Raw genomic sequence first — 13,146 nt, 5'->3', positions numbered from 1 at the left:
ACTATATTTTACTTACACTGAACAGATCTATGCTTTCAGCACAGATCTGTTCAGCACCATGGACAGCAGGACGCCTGAGCAGGCGTCCTGTTGCCATGGGAACCTTCCCCGTCTGCTCAGTAGTGGCCAGAACTGCGCAGACGGGGAAGGGTAAGGACGGGGCTCTGGGGGGGCTGCCTGGAAGCTCTCTCCCTCTCCATTCGGGGGACTGCAAAGGCACAGCAGCCCCCCGATCGGAGAGGGAGGGAGCTCCCTCTTACTGTTAACCTTTTCCATACAGCGGTCCGTACGGACCGCTGTATGGAAAGGGTTAAACGGCTGACATCGCATCACCGATGTCAGCCGTTTATACCAGGGTGCCAGCAATGTGCTGGCACCCTGGTATAACCCACTAGACGCCAACGATTACGCAATGGGAGGCGGGCGGGGGATCGCGATCCCGCCTACCGCACCGCCCGCCTCCCGCACCGCCCGCAACCCTCCCCCTGCACCTCCCACCGGGCAAAAATCACTAAGGGGTGCAGGGGGGAGGGATACATTTATATTTTACAAATGCAAAAGTTTCTGATCCCCGCGGTCAGGGACCGCGGGGATCAGAAACTGCAGAAATCGCAGCAAACCGCAGGTCTGAATTGACCTGCGGTTTGCCGCGATCGCCGACATGGGGGGGTCACGGGACCCCCCCGCGCATTTAGCCTAGGTGCCTGCTCAATGATTTGAGCAGGCACCGGGTTCCGATCACTGCCAGCCGCACGGCAGTGATCGAAAATGCACAGGGCGTACATGTACGCCCTGTGTCCTTAAGTACCAGGGCACAAGGGCGTACCTGTACGCCCTGTGTCCTTAAGGGGTTAAAGACACATCCTTACATGATATATGGAGATATCAATATGGAGGTGAACGAGATTATACGCACATTTCATCATCCCATTCTTCACAATCTCGCATCGACTATTTTTTGGTATCTAGGGAAATCTTGCATAAGGTGGTATGATCGGACATTGGGTGTGCTACATGGTCTGACCATGCACATGTCTCACTTGAAATTGATAATGGTCTTCCACAGGGAACAAGAACTGTCAGAGACCATCAGAAATCTTGAAGTAGCAAACACTATATACAAGTCCCACTGTTATGGGACGCAGGCTTCTGTTCCCCTGCGCAGCTGGCGTTCCCCAATCTCACCGCAGCAGGGACGCTCCTGGTTCCCGACGTCTCCGTTATCATGGTGACAGGGGACGCTGCGCGCCCAGCCACACTCCTCCTGCAGGAGCGGTCGGCGTTCCCCTTCACCATAGGAACCAGGAGGGGCTGAGCGCCAAGCTGGGCACTCGGCTACAGGCAGGGAGGATGGGTCATGTGACGCTGACCACGTCACTTGATCCCTTTCCTCCACTATTTAAACAGGTAACCTGCTGGCCACAGGTTGCCTGTGATTGCGATTGCGTCACTTAGGCTGTATATATCCACGAGTATCTGCACTGTTTGATCTCTCGGATGTGACCACTGTTCGTCTTCTGACCTGCCTATCGCCTGCTTCCCTGGTACTGTCGCTAGTCACATTCTCCTGCCTTTCCCCTTTGTACTTACGCAACCTCACGGACTGACCTCGGCTAGTTGACCCGCCTTTGCCTCCTCCATCGGGGGGTACTTTCGCCTTTGTTTACCTTCCTGTCCTTCCTTCCGTATATAGCACGTGTGTGCCGTTTTCTGCTTCAGCTGTCCGTTTCCCTCGCTGTCCTCTCCGTTCTGCACTTACATAGGTCAGGGACCGCCGCCCAGTTGCGACCCATCGCTTAGGGCGGGTAGTGCAAGTAGGCAGGGACAGAGTTGGGGGTGGCAGTCAGGGGGTGCACTTCCTCTCCACTTTCCCCATGTGACACCCACACTACCACATTTCACTTAGCAGTGCTTCAGCGGTTGAGACCCTTCTCCTATATAAGCATGAAAGAGTGCTAAGTCGGCTCAAGTCATCTTTTTATCACATGGGGGATAGGGCAGGAGCGTTACTTGCGTGCAGACTTAAGCGCTGGGCAGCAGAATTTAGGATCGAGAAACTAAATTACAATGGCCTTCTAATCGCTCATCCACAAGAAATAGCAAACACATTTGCCTCTTATTATGCCAGCTTATATAATCTCCGTGATGACGTCACTACCCCTAACCTACTCAAGAAGGAATTAGAGCCTTCCTGAACCCACTTACTCTTCCCTCCTTAACCAGTGAACAATTATCATCGTTGAATGCTCCAATAACTGAAAGTGAGATCCTTTCAGCACTCAAAACCACCCAGGCCCAGATGGTTTAATTTCCAACTATTATAAAACCTTTCATACACAATTAGCCCCTCATCTGGCCGCTCTGTATAACAGCTTTATTACCTCAGGTACAATTCCCTCGGAAATGTTAATGGCCACTGTTATTACACTTCCAAATCCAGGTAAACCCCCTACCGAACCTGCAAACTTCCGCCCTATATCACTATTCAATTTGGATTTAAAACTGTATGCCAAAATTCTGGCCTCTCGCATTAATGTCTTTCTTTCTCTGTTAGTAGACCCTTACCAGGTTGGTTTTGTCCCTGGAAGGCAGTACAGGGATGGCACGAGGCGCATGGTTAATCTTACTCAATTAGCGGATAGATCCAGGACTACCACAGTGTTCACTTCCCTAGATGATGAAAAAGCGTTTGACAGGGTGCATTGGGGGTTTCTGGATCAGATCCTTCGAAAGTTCGGCTTCTCCGGCCCCATACTCTCAGCTATTATGGGTTTGTACACCAAACCCTCTGCCTATCTCTCAGACTCTTGACTGATCCAGAAAAGTCCCTAGAGGCCGCGATGCGCATTCTTAATTCATATTCACACTGCTCATATTATAAGCTAAATGTTAGGAAGACTAAGGTCATAGTAACATAGTACATAAGGCCGAAAAAAGACATTTGTCCATCCAGTTCGGCCTGTTATCCCGCAAGTTGATCCAGAGGAAGGCAAAAAAAAACAAAAAAAAAAACCTGTGAGGTAGAAGCCAATTTTCTCCACTTTAGGGGACTATAAACTTCCAATCAGGCCATCAGAATAACTCCCTGGATCAACGACCCCTCTCTAGTAGCTATAGCCTGTAATATTATTAAGCTCCAGAAATACGTCCAGGGCCCTCTTGAATTCCTTTATTGTACTCACCATCACCACCTCCTCAGGCAGAGAGTTCCATATTCTCACTGCTCTTACCGTAAAGAATCCTTTTCTATGTTTGTGTACAAACCTTCTTTCCTCCAGACGCAGAGGATGTCCCCTCGTCACAGTCACAGTCCTGGGGATAAATAGCTGATGGGATAGATCTCTGTACTGACCCCTGATATATTTATACATATTAATTAGATCTCCCCTCAGTCGTCTTTTTTCTAAAGTGAATAACCCTAATTTTGATAATCTTTCAGGGTACTGTAGTTGCCCCATTCCAGTTATTACTTTAGATGCCCTCCTCTGGACCTTCTCCAGCTCTGCTATGTCTGCCTTGTTTACAGGAGCCCAGAACTGTACACAGTACTCCATGTGTGGTCTGACCAGCGATTTGTAAAGTGGTAGGACTATGTTCTTATCACGGGAATCTATGCCCCTTCTGATGCAACCCATTATCTTGTTGGCCTTGGCAGCAGCTGCCTGACACTGGTTTTTGCAGCTTAGTTTGCTGTTTATTAAAATTCCTAGATCCTTTTCCATGTCAGTGTTACCGAGTGTTTTACCATTTAGTATGTACGGGTGACTTGCATTTTTCCTTCCCATGTGCATAACTTTACATTTATCAGTGTTAAACCCCATCTGCCACTTATCTGCCCAAGCCTCCAATCTATCCAGATCCCTCTGTAGTAGTATACTGTCTTCATCAGTGTAAATTACTTTACACAGTTTAGTGTCATCTGCGAAAATTGATACTTTACTATGCAAGCCTTCTACAAGATCATTAATAAATATATTGAAGAGAATAGGGCCCAATACTGACCCCTGAGGTACCCCACTAGGTCTTAGCATTCTATGTGTCAGAAGTTGCCAGAGGCCGAATACAGCAGAAACACTAATTCCAATGGGCTGAAACTTCTATTACTTACCTAGGGGTAGAACTGGCTCATTCGGTTGAGAAGACCATATCTATAAATCTGAATAATCTAAGAGCTGAATTAAAACAGGATTATGCTAAAATGTCTAAAGTACATTTATCTTGGATAGCCAGCATTAATGCGGCTAAAATGTTATCCCTCCCTAAAATATTGTATTGTTTTAGATGCCTTCCACTCCAATTACGACGTGGCGATGATTTATGGTCACAGGGCTGACTATTACATGGACATATGTTTTATATTATATGTATGTAGATTTTATGAGTTTTATTCCAATGCATTAGTTTAATGCAAATAAATTTAGGATTATTGATATCCTGCCTTGAATGTGGTCAGATATTTGAGTGCCCTCCAATTACTTTATTCATTTCCTTTATAAATATTACCTAGCCAACCTAGCAGAGCAGGCGCTGGAATGGTGGTCACCGACTACTCCACATAGATGGCTTCAAATTGAGGAGACATACGTCAGAGGCCAGTGTCTGAAAGCTGTGCTGGCAGCATATACGGTAACATAAAGCACTTCCGTCACAACTTGCCGTTACTCACAATGCAGGCTACAATGTTTGTTTGGGCTTATCTTGTAGATGCAAAAAAAAAATATCCCATATCCCACATGTCAATTTCCCTATCACCGCACTGGAATATCATATTCCTACTATGTCTCTCGTAGCATAGGGCAACTCAAGGCGTTCGTTCCATCGGATGCCTGTATAACAATTCTACTCTTGTAGATTTTGAGTGGTTGCACAGCAGGTTCCTGCTCCCAAATAAATTGTTTTATCAATTTCTTCAAATCCGGCACCTTTTGAGCGCTCTGCCATCTCCGCCTTTATGTCAAGGAACCAAACCGCTCATTACCTTCCTTGCAGAAGGTAAGGCCCCTCGCTCTAAGCTATCTACCTTTTACTCAATCTTAGGCTCTTCTAATATGCAGTGTAAACAGCCATTTATGCTGAAGTGGGAACAGGAACTGGGGAAATCTTTCTTTCTTTCAGTGGAGGGGGGGCTTTCTTTTGGTCCCTTTAAAGTTCCAAATGTGTTAATCATATAGAGCAGGCAAGGAAGGTCCAGCTCCGTTGGTATTTGACCCCCAACAGACTAGCTCACTTAGTCCCTGGTTACTCTCCTTTATGTTGGAGGGGTTGCGGTGAAATAGGGACCCCTCTCCGTATGTGGTGGTCCTGTCCCTTGGTCAGCAGATTTTGGTCTAATATCACCGACCTTATCAAAGATGTAGCCTCAGATGATTTTACTCTCTCAGCAGAGCTAGCGATCTTGGGCATAGGGTTAATAGATATACCCGCAAATTTACGTTGGTCAGTTGCCCACATTCTAAGTGCGGCGCGCAACATTATAGCTCGCCAATGGAAGTTGGCAAAAAGTCCTTCAATGGCAGAAATTTGTGCAGTCGGTCAATTCACATATGCACTGTTAGTTTTTGCTCCAACTTTATCTTCCAGGGTTAAGGCCCACAACCAGTGGATCCTCTGGCTTTCCAGCCAATACCCACTGCTCTACCTCATTATATCCTGTAAACAGGCCTTGTATTTTAATATACCTATTTGTAACATGTTACACTTATGATATACTCATATATCTCTGTATACCCGTCATAATCTACTTGCGGCTGAGGGCATAAACATCTTGTAATCAATCCATAATGTGCTGTACTGTAAGCATTTACTTCTGCTCATGGCTTAGTACACCTGTTTCACTGTGTCTGTACTGTTGCTGTTTTCTTTTGCAAAGAAAATCTATAAAAATCTATTGAACACCAACAAGCCTCAGAACAGGCCTCACCACTGTCGACCAAAGAAGTTGAGTGCACGTGCTCAGCATCATATCTAGAGGTTGTCTTTTCTAAATAGATGTATGAGTGCTGTCAGCATTGCTACAGAGGTTAAAGGGGGGTCCAGCTTGTCATTGCTCAGACCATACGCCGCACACTGCATCAAATTGGTCTGCATGGCTGTCGTCCCAGAAGGAAGCCTCTTCTAAAGATGATGCACAAGAAAGCTTGCAAACAGTTTGCTGCAGACAAGCAGACTAAGGACATGGATTACTGGAACCATGTGCTGTGGTCTGATGAGACCAAGATAAACTTATTTGGTTCAGGTGGTGTGAAACGTGCGTGGCAGCAACCAGGTGAGGAGTACAAGGGCAAGTGTGTCCTGCCTACAGTCAAGCATGGTGGTGGGAGTGTCATGGTTTGGGGCTGCATGAGTGCTGCCAGCTGTGGGGAGCTACAATTCATTGAGGGAACCATGAATGCCAACATGTACTGTGACATACTGAAGCAGAGCATGATCCCCTCCCTTCGGAAACTGGTCCGCAGGGCAGTATTCCAACATGATAACGACCCCAAACACACCTTCAAGACGGCCACTGCTTTGCTAAAGAAACTGGGTAAAGGTGCTGGACTGGTCAAGCATGACTCCAATCCTATACCCTATTGAGCATCTGTGGGGACTCCTCAAACGGAAGGTGGAGGAGCACTAGGTCTCTAACATCCACCAGATTTGTAATGTCGTCATAAAGGAGTGGAAGAGGATTCCAGTGGCAATCTGTGAAGCTCTAGTGAACTAAATGCCCAAGAGAGTTAAGGCAGTGCTGGAAAATAATGGTGGGTACACAAAATATTGACACTTTGGGTTGTACTCACTTTTGTTGCCAGCGGTTTAGACATTAATGGCTGTGTGGAGTCATTTTGAGGGCACACCAAATTTACACTGTTATACAAGCTGTACACTGACTACTTTACATTGTATCAAAGCGTCATATCTTCAATGTTCCCCTATGAAAAGATACAATAAAATATTTACAAAAAATGGGAGGGGTGTACTCACTTTTGTGAGAGATATATATATATTGCTACCCTCAGTGACATCTCTAGACATATACAGCCCAGAGACGTCAGCTAACCAAACTCTAGGGCAAACGCTAACCCTATCTCAAATCATCTACTCAGAGGGATGTTAACTGTCATCAAAAATGAGTGCTTCACTAAGGGGGGAGATTTATCAAACTGGTGTGAAGCAGAACTGGCTTAGTTGCCCTTAGCAACCCATCAGATTCCACCTTTCATTTTTCACAGTTTCTTTTGGGAAATTAAAGGTGGAGACTAGGTGCTATGGGCAATTAAGCCAGTTCTACTTTACATCAGTTTGATAAATCTCCTCCAAAGTCTTTTCTCCTCTCCCTCACCATTAACTCCAACCTCCCTTTTGCCTTGCGTGATGGTCCAAAACGCTTTTGCAGTGGGTGATTTCTGGAACTGTCTATCACGTATAATAATTACTGACTTTGGGTACTTGCACATGATTGGTAGGCAGAAAATCTGATTTGAATGCAGAAAATCTGCATGAAATTTGCGCATCTGCATTTTTGTGTGGTTTTTGGTGCAGGTTTTTGTGCAAATTTACTTTTTATATTAGCTAACCCACTATGGGGAAAACAATTCTACAGAAGGTGTGGAATTACACAAATAGACATGCTGAGGATTTTAAAATCTGCACAGCAGATACCTTTTCGAATGGAAGAAAAAAAGCAAAGTGTACATGAGATTTGTCTAATATCATACACTGCTGGTACTGTATTGTGCTGCGGTTTTTCTGCACGCGAATCAATGAGGAAAAATTGTGCGTAATCCGTGTGCATAAACTCCATACCTGGAGAGGAACATATCTGTAATTTAGTACCCTCCTTCCCACCTCTTACCTTCATATATCCCAAGTTCAGTCTTTACTAGGAATTCCTTAAACTGGGTGTAGCTATTAGAGACCTTACCTGGTTTGAAAAGATGATACTCTCACAAAGGTTTCTAAACATAGGCTATCTATACTTCATTTCTATATATTATGAGAAGAAATGTCCACCACACCCTTATTCCTTATCTCATCGGAATGAGAATTGGGGTTACGTTTATCTGAGGCTGAAAAGACATTTGTACTTGCACATTCCCACAGTTTTTATATGTGCATTAAAAAGAAAACCACTATAAACTTCTAACTTGATGGTACAGGACACTGAAACTTTTGACATTTGGGGTCTTCTGAACAGCACATTATGTTGGAGATGCAGCTGAATCACATATCTGATGGTTTTGTCCATTGATCGCTCCATATTGGCAGAAGGTGGAATCCCATATTCAAGTGGTTTCCTCAATAATTTCTAAATTAACCATTAAACCAGTAGTGTTTGGTCTTTCCTCACAGTTCTATAAACCATCCTAGATATAATTGATTACCAATTTGTGAGCAGTAGCCAAATATTTAATACTACTTTTATGGCTAAAACAAGATCCACCTTCAATTTCACAGTGGTTCGAAAATTTAAATTTAACCAAATAGGCTGTATGGAGGAAGACCACTCTCATGACCAATATATAAAAATTTGGGGCTCGTGGCTGCAATATACTAACCATGGTCTCTTTATCTTTCCCCACAAGTCTAGTGAATTGGTTACACATCCAAGTGATAAGTGGCTACAGCTGTGGGTATTCTTCTCACCTGTTGAGCTACATATTTATTTTTTGTGTTATGCTGGTCGATGCCTTGGTATATATTAGAGATAAGTGAATTGATTCTAACAAATTGATTTGTCTCATCAGCGGGGCTTCTTCACTCGTGGTGGCTGTCCCCACAGGTGAAGAAGTGCCCACCTGCTGCTAGATTGACAGGGCTGAACATTTAGCCCGATCCTGACAATTTCCTGTCTGCGCTGCAGCTCCGGTTAGCAGAACAAAGGCACAGGCTCTGATCATGCATCAAAGTAGCATCTGCACAGGCAGAAAATTGTCACGGCCGGGCTAAATGTCCCGCACTATCAATCTAGCAACAGGTGGGCGCTTCTTCACCTGTGGGGAAAGCTCCTAACCAGTGAAGAAGCCCTGCTGATGAGATAAATCGATTTGCTCATCTCTAGTATGTACCATATTTTTCACCCTATAAGGGTACTTTCCCACTTGCGTCAAAGTTTTCCGGTATTGCGTTCCGTCCTCGGGGCTCAATACCGGGAAAAAACTGATCAGTTTTATCCTAATGCATTCTGAATGGAAAGCAATCCGTTCAGGATGCATCAGGATGTCTTCAATTCAGTCCTTTTACGGTATTTGGACGGAGAAAAAACCACAGCATGCAGAATTTTTCTCTCCGACCAAAAATTCTGAACACTTACCGGAATGCCAGATCCGGCATTTTTTTCCATTGGAATGTAAAATTGGCGCATCGACGGATCCGGTGTGCGCATGCACAGACCTTTAAAAATGTCGCCAAAAAAACCTACGGGATCCGTTTTTCCAGATGACACCGGACAGACAGATCCAGTATTGCAATGCATTTGTGAGACGGATCCGCATCCGGATCCGTCTTCAAATGGTTTCCATTTGCATACAGATTGCGACGGAACTGCCTGCCAGAAAATCCAGCAACGCAAGTGTGAAAGTATCCTAAGACGCAAGTGCCCATAAGACGCACCTAGGTTTTATAGGAGGAAACTAAGAAAAAAATATTTTTCATCAGACCTCAGCTCAGACCCCCAATGTTAATCAGACCTCAGTTCAGAGCCCCTATCAGAGACCCAATGTTAATCAGACTTCAGAACAGATTCCCAATGTTAATATGACCACCAATCAGACCTCAGTTCAGACCCCCAATCTGTGGCATGGCTATAGGGGTCACAGCGGTCGAAATTGTGACCGGGCCCTAAGCCGGGCTGCCCACAGGGCCCCCCTTTGCCAGAAGCGCACCGCCAATTGCTGTATTTTTCACTTTATAAGATTCATTGCGTCTTATAAAGCGAATACTAGTGAGCGTCACCATTATGGAAGCGCTTAGTAGTATGCAGGAAGAGTGGGGAGTGATGCGTTGTACTCACCCCTCCTCCCTGGTCTTCTCCAGGCTGTGCTACTGTGTCCTGACTGCGTACAGCATCAGGACATATAGCGCGCACTGTGACCTGGTGACAGTACAGCGCGGGCCTGGAGAAGACCAGTGAGCGGGGACTGCAGGAGAGGATGCCGGATGTGGAGAGCAGCGGTGGAGCAGGAGAGGTAAGTTTATTTATTTTTGGTCTGATATAGGGGGTCTGACTCTGATCTGAGGTCTGATATGGGTATCTGATCTGAGGTCTGATATTGGAGTCTGAGGATCTGATATGGGAGTCTGATTTGAGGATCTGATATGGGGGTTTGATTTGAGGATCCGATATGGTGGTTTGATCTTATATGGGGGTCTGATCTGAGGATCTGATATGGGGGCCTGATTTGATGTCTGATATGGGGGTCTCATCTGAGGATAAGGTAAGGGGGTATTTTTTGTACTGGCACACATTATAAGGGGGTATTTTTTGGTACTGGAGGACATTATGTTTATACTATTAGTGTCAGGGACACTATTTGCTGGGCGCAGTTATTTTTTAGGGCACTGTGTGCCAATAATTATTGAAGGGGCACTACCTGTGTGGTACTAATATTTTCAGGGGGAATGTTTCTGCAGTATAGTATTGGGGAGCACAGTGGGGGTGGCAGGATGGTGTGTTCAGAACGTGGGAGGATGAAAGAAAGGTAGGAAACTAAGATGTCTGGCAAACTCTGCAGAGATGAGAGATGACTGAAAGAAATCATCATGGCGGTCTGGTCTGAAAGGAGAAGATGAGGAAAGAGAACAACTGCATTAGATGACACATCACTGAATGTAAGAGGTATGTGGCACTGTATTACCCTATTTGTTTTGTAGTGCTATATGTAATATTTTCCAAGTATGTCTTTAACAGTAGGGCTGGAAGGATGGGGTAAGGGGTGCAGTTTCAATTTTTGCCTCAGGCAGCAGAAAGGCTAGGTGCGCCCCTGCCCCTTGCTACAAAGCACTTAGCGATGGGGGACCCGAGCTGAACTCTTTCATCAGGACCATTGAGTCTTTAGCTAGATCTCAGATCAGTCCCCCAGACCCTAGTTTCATTTTTTCCTCATCTTCTCCACATCATTTCCCTTCCAACCCCCACTCGATCCCACCCCCTTTATCTCCTTGAGTTTCTCTTTCTTATTATGTCATTTATACCAATAGGAAATATGTGACGGTCAGAATCATTTCATATTGTGAATAGACGATTGACTATTTCTGCATGTGTCTACATAACTGGAATTTTTTTTTTGCTTAATGTAAAATTTTCGATAAAACATAATTGACAAAAATACATTTGCAAAGTACCTCATATTCATTTATATAGTGAATATAGCATTAGTATAATTTACAATTTATATGTAACTAGTGTTGTTGCATTGGGTTTTATTTTACTTTTGTATTTCCATCCACAGCGATGCACACCTGCGTATTTATTTTATTTTATAGGATGTGCTAATTAAAGGGGTTGTCCAGATTCCTATATTGATGACCTATCCTCAGCTGAAGAGAATGCAGTACCCCTGAGAGCGCTGTATTCTCTTTAATGTTTACCTGCTCACCGTTGGCACTGCAGCAGGTGAGCAGGTTAAATTACAGCTCCTCCGTCCCATTCACTTGAATGAGAAGAAGCAGATGTAATTATACTCCACCTCATTCAAGTGAACTGGATGAAGGGGCTGTAATTACACCTGCTTGCTGCTGTATTGTCGATTTCGAGCAGGTAAACATTGAAGAGAACGCAGGGCTCGCAGGAGTGCTGTGCTGCTGATCTGATGTTGAGAATAGGTCATCGATATCGGAAACTCAACAACCCCTTTAACTTTGTGCCTTGGAAGGGGATGCAGGCACACAGCAGACAGTGATACAGCTAGGAAAGAGGTAAGTGTTCTTGACCTGCATATTCTAGGTATATGCATAATGATAATAGAGGAGAATGAACAGCTCTGAATTATTTTGAGGTAGGCTTGTACGAAAGGAAAAATCGGACATCCATGGACTGGCCCTGCTACAGATATTCGGGGATCACCAAGTGATAGCCTTCTCCTTGAACTACCTGACAAAGGAGATGCTCTAGTCCAGTGTTTCCCAACCAGTGTGCCTCCAGCTGTTGCAAAACTACAACTCCCAGTATGCTCGGACAGCATTTGGCTGTGCGGGCATGCTGGGAGTTGTAGTTTTATAACAGCTGGAGGCACACTGGTTGGGAAACACTGCTCTAGTCTTCAAAACACTTTGGTAGTTTTTACTCTAGTAAAGGATACCACTATCCAAACATCTGTAGCAGCATTGATCCATGGATGTCCGTTTTTTCTTTGTACAAGCCTACTGTCACATACCCAGGAAGCCATTGTTACAGTAAACCGGGAAGGACACAGGCAGGCAGCAGCTCAGGTGGGAGACAACTACACAGCGGTGTAACGCAGTGATTAAGCAATATAAGTTGTTGTGACGAAGGTGAGCACTTCTGACAATCTTTTTGTTTTAAATATACTGACAGTATCACACTAGAGGTGCTGCCTCTGAATTGTTTTGACCCCTACTGGGCACTTACATCTTCTGTAGAATAAGATATTTTATACTTGCAGCTAAAAGGAATGTCTCTCGCTCTCAAGGACTTGTTCTGTCTGTACATAATTTTTTTTCCATCAGTCCTTTTCTGTTCCTTATTGGTAGGGTATGATTACATGTGGTACAGATACTGTGGATTTTGCTGCTGCGGATTCTAACTACATCCGCTGTGGATTTTCTGTTGTGGAAAATAGATATACACTCAACAATAAAATAGTAACTCCATGAAGGAAAAGGAATTATGGAAACTACAGGATCGATAGACATGTTACTGATATTCAAATGATAAAAAGGTAACAAAATATAAAAAAAATCTTAAATTATTTAGTGGTGAGTATGAATGTCACATGTAAAAATACATATACTTACACACCTCGGCATGCTATTGTTGATTAATGGTTGTCTGAAGACTATTCTTCCACACAAAATGTTCTTGCAAATCATCAAGATCCGTTATCTGCCACTCCCTTTGCAATTGCTAACCAAAGACCTCCAAGATATGCTCGATGGGAGACAAGTCTGGAGACGCTGCAGACCAAGCTAGTAAGTAGTAGTAGG

This window comes from Bufo gargarizans, chromosome 6 (assembly GCF_014858855.1).
Source record: "Bufo gargarizans isolate SCDJY-AF-19 chromosome 6, ASM1485885v1, whole genome shotgun sequence".
Classification (NCBI taxonomy): domain Eukaryota; kingdom Metazoa; phylum Chordata; class Amphibia; order Anura; family Bufonidae; genus Bufo; species Bufo gargarizans.
Note: the sequence above shows the minus strand (reverse complement) of the source record.